Source organism: Limulus polyphemus, unplaced genomic scaffold (assembly GCF_000517525.1).
Source record: "Limulus polyphemus unplaced genomic scaffold, Limulus_polyphemus-2.1.2 Scaffold49, whole genome shotgun sequence".
Taxonomy (NCBI): Eukaryota; Metazoa; Arthropoda; class Merostomata; order Xiphosura; family Limulidae; genus Limulus; species Limulus polyphemus.
The window spans coordinates 1,324,401-1,337,834 of NW_013665659.1; positions in this window are offsets into that span (position 1 = coordinate 1,324,401).

Below are 13,434 nucleotides of genomic sequence, written 5' to 3' on the forward strand. Positions count from 1 at the left end.
CGCTATAATTTATCAGGCTTAGTAACTAAGCTGTAATTCTGTCCAAAAAAAATATGAAATTTCGTGCAGAATAGAGACACAACCTACCTCCTTGATATCTTGGTTCTAAAGAACGATATGGCGTCCTAACACTTTAAAATGTCTGAGAAAGCCACCAGGAAGACATTCTGAGCTTTCTGTTGTTATTCACATACCAGAGATAGAAGTACTTGTACATAAAGAAGAGTTTCAAAAATTAAAATTGGTGGGTGGGGCCACTGTGTTTGGTTCAGTACATGAGCAATATCTCAGCAAATAGAAAAGATAAGAGGTTTTTCTTTTATATTCTAGCTTGTCAATATCGGTAATTTCAGTTCCTAATTCGTAAGAAATTATAAACTTAGTATTTTGACATCACAAATATCTAATTTGAATAAGTGCTGCATTCAACGTACCACGTGGCACACAATAATCGATGTTTAACTGTATTTTTTATATTTACTTTTAAATTAAGAAATTGAATAATGTATAATAGTAATTTGAATTATAAGTTACAGTTTTATACTAAACGTAGTGACATAAATTCATGAAATTGTACTTCAATAAAAATTTTGAATGCGAGTCAACAAACGTGATGATATTGCCTTTGACCCGTGACCCGCCTAAAAAGGTTTAATACACAGAGAGTGCTAGCACACTCTCCGATCTACCGTCTTCAACCAGTTGTGATAAGATAGTGAAAATGGTGCTAATTTCAAAATTGTAGTCAGAACTTGCCCATCTCCTCTAGATTTTTAGTTATTGTAATATCTCAATATTTTATCAGCACTATGTGAAATACCATGCAATTAACTCAGTACAATAGATTTATGCTGTGAAGTTAAGTTGACTTGAATAGTTTAATGGGGAAAAGGCATACATTTTTCATAACTTCAAACGTTGACTATATTGTATTGATGTAAACTTTGAAATAAATTGTTCATATAAGCTATTTGTTCTCGATATAATTGAAGCGAATTGCACCAATTTTGCTTCATTCCCACGCTTACCTGCTTCGCTCTGGAATCACGAAACCTAACGTGCTCAATTTATAGAACATTCGGGAAGACCCTCGACTGAGCATAAAAGGGGTGGAGTTAGACGCTTCAAAGAGCAGTTGCCTCTCACTCACTCAGTTGGTCACCTTGCCTCGCCCTGTGCACAGCCAAAACGAAGTCCCATCTTCTTCCTCGCATCATACCCGCGATATAATATAATTCTACAAAACTTTGTTTTTAAAAATCTTTTAAAATCTAGTTCTGCAAACATAAATTATTTTATATTTTTAGGAAAATCACTTGAAATACTGTCTGTCTCCAGTTCAAGTAAAGTCCGAAAGTACAAAAATCGCTGCTACATTTATGGAAAATATATTACAGTTTCACGAAGGAAAAAATCAGACACACGGTAAAGGTAGCTAACTACTAGTATCTTTGGTGTAAAATTGGTGACCAAGAAAAACATTGGGCTCCACATGCGTATTGTACAGTTTGCACATCAGGCTTGACACAGTGGCTGAATATATAAAGAAGCAAGTGTGCTATTCATAGTTCCAATGATATGGCGTGAGCCAAAACATCATCTAACTGACTGCTATTTTTGCATGAATAATGTTTCTGGATATTAAATCAAAACTAAACAATACATTAAGTATTCAGATATTGCATCTGCAATGAAACTAGTACCTCATGAGGATGGTCTTCCAGTGCCACATCCACCAGTGAATTGGGAAACAGTAGAATTATCCTGCAAAGAAGACAATGAATCATCTTCATTGTCTTCATTTAGTAATTCTATTCCTGTGGCACCTCAACATAAACTGTCTCATCTGAACACACAAGAAGAGCTAAATGACCTGATTTGTGACTTGTCTCTATCAAAGCATCATGGAGAATTTCTTGGCTCTCGTTTACAGCAATGGAATTTATTAGTTCCAGGAACAAGAGTTTCAATTTATCGAAGTCGCCATCAAGGTCTTGCTTTTCACTACAGCATGCAATACACTTTGTGTTTTTGTACAAATGTTGATGCCCTAATAGAAGAAGTAGGTACTTAAAATAATCCTCAAGAATGGAAACTTTTAATAGATTCATCTAAAGTTAGTATGAAAGCTGTACTTTTGCATAATGGGAACACTCAACTATCGATTCCTGTTGTTCACGATGTGAACATGAAAGCATGCAGATTATATTTGAGGCCATCAGATATGATCACCATAGATGGAACATATGTGGTGATCTAAAAGTTACTGCACTCCTGATAGGCCTGCAGAGTGGGGGTATACCAAACATTGTTGATTTTTGTGTCTCTGGGACAGCCAAGATGATAAATATCATTTCAAAAAGAAGTATTGGTCATTGAGAGAGAATTACATACCAGGAAAACAGAATATCGAATATCAACCTTTAATGAATCCTACTTCATATTAAGCTGGGTCTCATGAAGAATCTTATAAAAGAATGAACAAAAGTGGGAATAATTTCAGATATCTTTCTGACAAGTTTCCAAAAATCATTGAAACAAAAATGAAAGGATGTATCTTTGTTGGGCCACAGATTTGGGAAGTGCTGGTGGATGATAATTTTAAAACGGTATTCAATCAGAAAGAGTTTGCTGCCTGGAAATCATTCAAATTGGTGGTCAAAACTTTTTAGGAATATCACAGAGATGAAAATTATACTGAGATGATTGATGGTATGCTCGAGAGCTACAGGAAAATGGGGTCTAGGATGTCACTAACGATGCACTTCTTAACCTTATTTTGACTTATTTCCAAATGATCTAGGTGTATTAAGTGATGAACATGGTGAACACTTCCACCAAGACATTTTTATAATGGAACAGCGATGTCAAAGACGATGGATTCCTGCGATGATGGGAGATTACTGTTGGTTCTTACAGTGTGAAACTGAGAACATACACAAAAGGCGCAACAAATCATATGACCAACATATTATTGAAATGGGTTCTTATTTGTGTGTTATATTTTAAATAACTTGATTTCATAATATTTTTTCTTCCCTTTTCTTAATTTTCTGTTTCATTATAAGCGACTAACCTCCTACAACTGGTTGTAGACTGTAGTGGTAGTTTTAAATGTTGGACTGTGTCGACTTGAGCACCAATATCTGACAGTATATTCCCACACCACCGCTGTATGTGTCTTAATTTAACAGATTTTCTGACAGGTATAATGTTAAAACTGTAAGTGTCAATAAACCATATTTCATCTGAACGACTATGTATTAGAGAACACATTTAGACAAAACAAAAAATAAAAGATGCTATTTTACTGTCTTTCTGTGACTTCGCTTTAAGCTTGAGTGCATATTAACACTAAAAGTTGGGGCTCGGTTCCACCAATGGGCACATCACGAATAATCTTTTGTATAGCCCTGTGTTAAAACAAACAGTAAGGTACTTTACTGACACATTTTCTGATGTATAGATTAGTCTGCTGTATTACAAAACAGGTTAGACAAAAGGGGCAATTTAGAGTAAATAATTTTCTAAAAAAAAGGAAACGTTAATGATCTAGATTTTTATACACATAGTAAACTATTATAAAAATAATAAAGCTAAATAACATAAAGTAATAACAGTAATAACGGCATCACCAATGTTGATGTTTGATTCAACAATAATAATCAGTGCTCATAAAGAAAGAAACATCGCGAATTCCAGAAGGTAGAAAAGAAAGATTTGAGTGTAAGTACATGTTACGGAACAGATCAGATGAAAAATGAAGAAGAATGTAAGACGAAAAGCTCTAGTACCCGTATGTCGTGAGTATATAGAAATTAATTCTTTGTAACTTCGTAAGCAGTGTTGGCTCAATTCCTGCAGCTGTAGTCACTCTAGAGAAGAGATGGGAAAAATCCCCCACGAGAACCTTTAAATTTACTGTGGTATTATATACCGACTAGTATTCTTACCGTCGTGACGGGTCCCAAAAGTATCATCTCACAAATCACGACCTGTCAGCCTTAGTAATTATCACCAGGAAGTGTCGTCATCTGTCACTCGGCTATAAGTGGTACAAAATTTATGCACAACGTTCTTAGTGTTCTCATTAGTCCACCTGAGTATTCACTCGGTTAATTAAAATTTCTTTTGGTGATAACTAGATCAATGTCCTCGTTTCATATAGGCGGACATGATTAACATTGATGTGCAACTTATATAGCCAACTTTAGTATCTGACTTGGCAATCTCTGTTTACAGGAAAATATGCTAGTAGCAACAGATAGTACGACAATAAAATACAAGTGAAGGACTGCGGCCTCATTCAAATATGGCTAAGTTTGTAAGCTTAATAAGGGTTTGGGAAATTCTAATGTGGGAGAAGGAGTTATCTTAGGTTACGAACAATTTTATTTTACTCCTTTCAAACCTAAGAACTAGTATAGCAGAGTATAGTGTAGTATTGTATAGTATAGTGTAATATTGTATAGTATAGTGTAGTATTGTAGACTATGGTGTAATACTGTAGAGTATAGTGTAGTGTTGTAGAATATAGTGTAATATTGTAGAGTAGAGTGTAGTATAGCAGAGTATAGTGTAGTATTGAAGAGTAGAGTGTAGTATAGTAGAGCATAGTGTAATATTGTAGAGTAGAGAGTAGTATAGTAGAGTGTAGTATTGTCTGAATTATCATATAAATTAATATTTTATTTTATGTCCATATAGTGGTCATTTGTTTCTATGTCGTAAATACAAGAATCAATATTTTGGTATAATAATTTTAAGTCGTCACCATACCTTGGTTTCATGAATCCATAGGGGAAATAAAACATTAATGTTTTCGGAAGATCTACAATGCTCATACTAATATAAGTGGGTTTACTGAATATAGTTTTTGTATCATTTATATAAATAGTTAATAACGTTACTTTAAATATTGCTATCTCCTTGAAATTTGGCTTAAGTATTAAATTTTCAATTTTGTTTACATCAAAACACAATTTTATACCAGCTCGTTTTCTAATATTTTCCATAGACCTTTCAAATACAGAATTATTTAACAATTTATAAAAATATTTTTCAGAATCATTAATGGCTCTAGTTCCCATTTGTGTATATGGATCAATATATTTCTTAATTCAGTCAGATTTTTTTAAACTCTAACACTATGAATTTTCTTCAGTTTCGTTCCTAACGATAAATATTGTTTAAGTTTTCTATAGTGAAGCACGTATTTTTTTATCATATAAAGTTGTGATGAATTTTATTTCTTTCGTCGCTATCATTCACTCTGGTGTTAGAGGTATATCTAATTGTACGGTCCAAATCTTCTTTTGAAATATGGCCTATTTCAGAATCATCAGATACATCAATATTTGATAATTTAAAGTAAAGTCACATAATGATGACACTATCGCTCCATTTCAATCTTCCATTGGGTAAAAATTGAGACATTGTCCATCCATATAGGTTGTTATCATATAGATGAGCTCAATAAATAAATTCTTTATTACGATCATAATCTATGTAAATAATATGTTTACGTTTATCTATTTGTCTTCCCGGAACTTTTCTCACAAATCTCTCGATCAAACGCTACAAATCTCATATCGTCAGAAAAGTCTTTGTACGAGGAGTCCGGATTGCATATTGGCTTTTCAATTCAGAATCACCTTACCTGTTTGTTTTTTTTTTACTCAATCATACTTTTTAATGCAACGAGTATACTACACGAGGGCATAATATCGTTGTCAAGACGACTGGCTTCGATTTCAACATCAGTCATTATAAATATTGCGTCCCTGTTAGACCAGGTTCTATATGATCCAATATATCACATTTATTCACTATGCTATAAAATGTTTCTGTTAGTTGTAAATGTGTTTCATTGTATTTATCAAACGAGTCCATAGAATGATAAGGATAAAATCATTTTCTTATTACAAGGTAAAGCTTATCTTCTGGAAAATATTGTTTTGTATTTTTTGAGATTATTTGAAAGTTTATCTAATCTACTAGTCATGAACTTAAATGAATCTGTGAATCTTAACCTCGGGTTATCGATATTTTTGTACAATATTCTAGTTTAGAATTAGATAAATTTCTTTGTCATCTCAATCTAATTCTTTGATTATCATATCCGCTCATATTATCAATAAATAGTGGTATGAATGAAGGATTACTTTACGATATATTACAACTTTTGTGTGCAGGTCTACTTCATTTTTTAAAATTTTCGCATATTTTTTACTTTAAATTACTGCCTTTCCTCTAGTCTATAACTAGAGTACCTTTGCGCAAACTTCAATAAAATAAACAAACAAAATCCAAACTCTAAGATCTCCATTGTTTGATGTTTAATATATGTGTAACTAAACAGAATAAATACTGATTATATCATTTTGGATTTAGCAAAAAATTATTTTGATGAAAGTGTTACTTTATAGAAAAATGCACATCACACCTTTGTGTGTCGCATGAGGTTGTATTTCTAGACATCTGGTTTGTGGCTTTGATAAATCAAGTTTGTGACCTTCAGTTTTCATCATAAAAGGGGGGGGGGTTATTAGGCTACAAACTATCCTTCTCTCAGTCAGATGAGGAGTCCACAAGGTTGTTGAAAATAAACAAAAGTTCCGCATACCTAATGGATGAGCTTGTTTTCCAAGGTCATATACGACTGGAATCAGTATAAGGCAAGGGGATTTTGACTGATTCTTTATCTTGCCGCTGAAAGAGCATTATATATCATTGTTTTCTTTCTTACTTCTTGGGTATGATAAAAAAAAACATTCTGATGAAGGAGTGAACACATTTTTTAATAAGCTGAAAAAGCGGGATTATAATCAATTATGGTTTTCATAAAATAATAATATTAGACTCATTGTATGTTTAAACACTGAATTCTTTATTCTGTTCCTTAGAGGGCTTTTTTGTTGTTTTTGTTTTGTTTTTCGGGAAGAAGAATGTACAATAGTATTTGAATCATACAATGTCTGCCACATGCATTGCCCATCACGCGTTCAGTTCAATACCAAAGCTCATCAGACTGGCTGGGATACAAAAAACGTAATAATGATGATAGCAACTGTTATTCTAACAAACATACACAGCGTTCCAACCACTACTATTTATATGTTTGTTGTATCCCGCCCGGCCTGATGAGATCTGGTGTTACGTGAAACATCTCGTCCGCGATGAAAATGGCAGACAAGGTGTAGTCCAAATATTGTTATACACTTTTCTTCTCGGAAAACCCTAAGGAACCGAATGAAGAATGTAGGGTTTAAAAATACAATCTATTGTCGTATGACATCTTCTTAAAATGCTCCGAACTGCCTTGTAGCGTAATGGATTAAAATGTACAGTATAAAAACGTTTAGTCTATAAATAACCACCTAAAATGTGCTTTTTTAATAAGTTCAGAGAGATTGTATGTTGTTTATGATTTATTATTTTATTTAATTTACTATAATTTCTTATTAAATGGGCATTCGAAAAGTGGTGATATCCAAATTAAATTCAAACATAAGCGCAATATGGCAGAAACTGTCTAAATGTGTATTGTAATTTACAATACAAGCTGATATACACTAGTTTGCAGATTGAGAAGAGATTAAGCCGATTATTGTCGAAAACAAGACTTATAACTCATCGAGTGCTGCTCATTAGATACTTACCTAATGCAACGTTGCCATAGAAGCTGACAGCTTTGGTACAGCAAGTTGGATCTGAGAAAGTCTTGTGAGTGCTCGTATGGATCAATCTAACCGATCGGCAGAACTTAGCTCACCTTCTTCTGGAATTATGCGTTTGTTTCAGTTAGTTTTATAAAACAATATTGCATTTTGTATTTATTGTTAGACGAAGTGTTGTTTTGTGTGAGTTTGTATTTGACTATAAGGATAAATTTAAGTAGTGGTTGTTGTGAAGAAAGATTTACAGGGTATATCTGTTCAGGCGGAACTTTTCTTGTTTCCTCTTTCATTCTCTTGTGTTCAGTATAACATTATTTATCACCGCAGACAAAATTTGTTCGATAAATCGAAACTCTGAAGATCAAAGTAATACCAGATTATCTATTAAGCGGAACTGGTTAAAATAAAATAAAAGTACTTAAAATAAGACGACTACACAAGGACAGGTTGATAAATCACGTTAATAGAATACTTTCTCGTAGGCGAACTCGTATACGGAAATTAAAAAAACGTCGTATATACTAAGCCTCTCGTAAAGCATATATATACATTAACTAAAAAGAACCGTAACTAAAACATTCGTTAAAGTAAAAAGTTTATGAAGCACGAGTTTCTAACGATGTTACTCATTTCTGTCCTAGCTTTACAGTGAATGTGCTTCTGCTATAGTGAATTTGTTCGACAATTTTAGAAGAAAATTAGAACCAATAAAAAGTAAATGAAGCACTTCTGTTGTGTAGATGTATAACTCAGTCTTAACTAACATATATTAATCAAACACAAAAAATACATATATATGGGTGTTTAAAGCCAAAAATAGCCACATATCATTTTCTTTGAACATCTGAGGAAATAATTTCCACATCCACCACCTATGGGGTAGCGTCTTTCTTATGGACATAAAATAAATATGAAATAATTTGTTAATGCTGATCAAATCGGTGCTTAGTTGTTGTGTCGTTAGATATAAAAGCTACATTTATTATTATTATTGTTGTTGTTTGATTAAAAAGTGAGTTTTATTTGGCCGTACGACGCAGAAAATAAAAACAGTGATGAAGATAAAAAGCATGATGTGAACTAAAGACCAATTTGATGTCCATGAAATATCGTCGGTAGATGTTCCTGAAAGACTCAATAAATCTCTACAATGAAAGTACTGTAGTAAGTCTGAGTGTAGGAGGGGAAAGTAGAAAGTCGTGCATCCGGGTGACTTGTTTTGTCGACCATAACCATGAATCATTGAAGCTATTTTTTGTTTTCTTCACCTTACCGCATTATAACTTCCGACATCTACTGAAGGCATGGTATAAACAGTTATAGAGTATATACATTAATACAAATAAACAAAATAGCGTACAACGTTCCCATGTATCATACGACGTTGATTTTTGTCACAAATATGCTGGTAGTTATAATATATTCTTTTGTCATCTTCTTTTTCCATAGTAGCTACAAATGATATAAAGATAATACCGTTTAAATACTTGGTTCTGTTAGGTTTCTTTATTTTTGATGTTACATGTATTACTTTCGCTGGTTTCTAAATAATGTGAAAAGAAACGTCCAATGGTTGAAATATTTCTACCTATGAAGTTAATACACATAATGTTAACATATATACTAAAAATGTTTCTCTTCCAAACATTAATCTTTCGTTGTTTTCAACTGAGTGTAATAAAAAAAAACATGCGTGTACCAGATATCCCAGTAAATTTGAAGAACCCAACCAAAAGAACATGAAAAATAAAATAAATGAATAAAAAAGATGTCATTTATTTAACTATCTTTCTACAACATAAACCACAGCATAGGATCTACAGAATGAATACAGAAAAAATTAGGAGGGGTTTAACCTCTAATTTCAACTGAAACTAGAAATATATATAACACTGAAGTGGTCAGATGCTAGTGTGTTATTATTTTTATATGTTAAATTTAACAATTATCAAATAAAACCAGAATTATTCCAGCGCTATACTGTGCCTTTTGAGTTTTCATACTATCCACGCTCGAAACGTTTGTTTTTATGCATATACTTAAAAAAATATATATATATACTACACATCCATGTTTGTGTGTACGTATATATATGTATGCGTACACTACATTTGCTACATTCATTATCGACAAGGCCTCGCGTCCAATCTGTGGCTCATCAGGCCGGCTGATGAATGAAGAAAATGGCAATAAAACATATCAGAGAAGTGGTTTTCTTGTTTTGTTCAAAAAAACAAGTTATATATATATATATATATATATGTATTACGGCTATATAATGTGAAGAACTGAATAGTGGTCAATGACACTTTTTCTTCACTTCTCCTATCCAGTGTTTAGGTTTCTCTCATAGTGACAATAAAGCACTTTCACACCAACAATATGTTTGATACTTTTCACTATGATATAAATCCATCTTATCTATCTTTGATTACTGATGAGGTGTGGAATTCTCCGAAACTAGTATAACCCAATATCACACGTTGATCAAATTGTAGATTGAACTGGACCTCCCTTGAACTTAGACTTCGCGATTAAATAATTTTTGGAATATTAATTATCTTTATCACCTAGAGAAATGTTGGAAAGGAGTAAACTCGATGAGCCGAGTAACTTTTCACCCTTTTCCAGGTGTCATCGTACGAAGAAAGATGTACATTCTGTCACGAAGGACGTAATGCTATTCTATCACGCTGAACTTAATTTCCCCTGCAACTACTTTTGAAGACGAAATTTGAGCTGTACACCAAAATTTCCATAAAACCACATCCGAAGTAATGTGCGGATAACTTTGATAACGTTTCCTCACGCTATTTGATTCGTTTCTACAATTTTCATGCCTTCATTTTTTTTCGTCATTCAACTAGAGCTGATAAATCCAAGTAGAAAATTATCTGTTTTGATAGCATACTTCTTATTGATGTTAGCAACTTGAGTGAACAGTTCTTGTTCACTCAAGTTTAATGTCTCATTTCACCAACTTTCAACTATAGTAAGCACATTAATTTATTAATGAATTGGCCAATGGTAAAATGTACTTATGGAGAAATTCCCACCTTTCTACATTCCTGTTCAAGAAAATACTATTGTCATGGCAACGCCAAAACTTCTCTATCTTCTTTCACCGCTCTAAGATTCCTGAAAAAGAATATTTATATAAGTAATTACTAGAAATCCGAGAATAAGGGAAAAGTTAAATGATTTACTTGTAAAAAACGAATTGAAAGATAATGGGATATAAAAGATAATAAACCTTTAAAAATGGCGTACAAGAGTGGCTCTGTTTTATAGATGAGATAGTCATTGGTAAGGGAACAAAAGAAAGAGACCCAGAATCAAGCTCTGAAAAGCAACCGCAGAAGAGTAGACACAAAGTTCAAACTAGTGAAGGCCAAAAAGGCTTAGGTATTTAGTGTGGTATTTCAACCTAAACAGCACCCTATGCGACACACGGACTAAATGGCTAGGTCAGAGCTTCAAAGGTTCAAGACTCAGCTCCCCCCTAAATTTGAAGTACTGACAAGAGGGCAAGCAGCCATATAGCAGTACTAGTCACCACCTACATAGTTACCTTTAACCGAGTACCTGGTTTAACTTTTATTACGCAGCCATAGTGAAAAGTCCAAAACATTTTCAATGGCATATAGTGGACCTTATGATATGCAGCTTGACACGCTAACCATTAAACCTAGCTCAGCCTGCAATTCTAAGAAAAGGCTATTCATCTCTATGTAATTAGTAGTAAGGGGGCTAATGTGATAACAGCATCTACATACCAATGTAGTTATTTGTTTTTCACTTGACGTCATTACTCACAGACTACTCACTAATAGGATTGATACAGCTACCCAGTGTTAACTCTTGAACAAAACATCATACTCAACACTTCGTGATGCACGTCACGTCACTGAGGTACTTACCATGTCCTACTTCTTCCAGATTCTGTACTTACCCTGTCCTACTTCTTCTAGACTCAATACATACCATGTCCTACTTCTTCCAGACTCTATACTTACTATGTCCTACTTCTTCCAAACTCTGTACTTACCATGTCCTACTTCTTCCAGATTCTGTACTTACCCTGTCCTACTTCTTCTAGACTCAATACATACCATGTCCTACTTCTTCCAGACTCCATATTTACCATGTCCTACTTCTTCCAGACTCTGTACTTACTATGTCCTACTTCTTCCAAACTCTGTACTTACTATGTCCTACTTCTTCCAGATTCTGTACTTACCCTGTCCTACTTCTTCTAGACTCAATACATACCATGTCCTACTTCTTCCAGACTCCATATTTACCATGTCCTACTTCTTCCAGACTCTGTACTTACCATGTCCTACTTATTCCAGACTCTGTACTTATCATGTCCTACTTCTTCCAGACTCTATACTTATCATGTCCTACTTACTTTTTCCAGACTCTGTACTTATCATGTCCTACTTCTTCCAGACTCTGTACTTATCATGTCCTACTTCTTCCAGACTCTATACTTATCATGTCCTATTTACTTCTTCCAGACTCTGTACTTACCATATCCTATTTCTTCCAGACTCTGTACTTATCATGTCCTACTTGCTTCTTCCAGACTCTGTTGTTGAAATGGACAGAGGACATATTCATATATTCAACAACTAGCGTAATTAGTATTGGTTGGTCGGTCTGGCATAGCCTGGTGGTTAGGGCACTCGATTCGCAATCTACGGACGGCAAAATCGAATCCCATCACCGAACATGCTCGCCCTGTCAGCCATGAGGATGAATAAGTAATGGTCAATCCCATTATTCGTTGGTAAAGAAATAGCCCAAGAGTTGGCGGTGGATGGTGTTGACTAGCTGCCTTCCCTCTAGTCTATCAGTTTAAAATTAGAGACAGCTAGCAGAGATAACCCTCGAGTAGCTTTGAGCGAAATTCAAGAAACAAACAAACAAACAAAAGACTAGCGTTGACACTAGGTATTCCCAAGATAAAATAATCCGTGTTTCTACGAAAACTCAATGCGCCATCTATGATCACTTTCCATTAAACCGTTCCTATATATTTTTATACATTTGTATCAACTGGTAAAGCTGTAAGCTATATCTTCTTCTACCACCAATACGTTTATACTCAGTTTTTTGTGTGTGCCAGTCTTATATATTCCAAACATCCTAAAATCTGATTAAGAAACTCTTCTCTCACCAGAAGTTGGTAAAATCCTCACTTATACCCTCAATATACTTTCTCTTCACAAATCGGTGAGCAACCTAAACTCACTAGTGAAACGTTACTCAGATAAAAAATTTTCAATTAACCCTCAAATGTTACTATTAATAATGTTTCGCTGCATTTACTGTAATGTAGTGTATTCTCCAGACTGATGCCATCAGTTAGAGGAAACTTATACCTAAGGTTGAAATGTTTAGCTTTCTTTCAGTTATTAGAACAGTTATCATTTATTGTAAGAAAATATAACTAAAATGTTGTCTAAATCAAATTTTAAGTTTTGCCAAATACAGTTTTACAAATTATAGTTTCCAAACCGAACACTGTAACGCATGACAACGCACACTGTAGGCCTAATGTTAAGAACTGGAGGGAAAGGGGTGGGGGGCTCAGAAGGGAAATTCATAAGTAAGTGAAATATAATTAATACTATTTATTAATACAGTTTTAGCAATACATAAACACAAGCGATGGGTAAATAATTACCAGAATACTAATTCTACTATTTCTAATAAAGATAAAGTAATGACAACGAAGTTTCTTTGT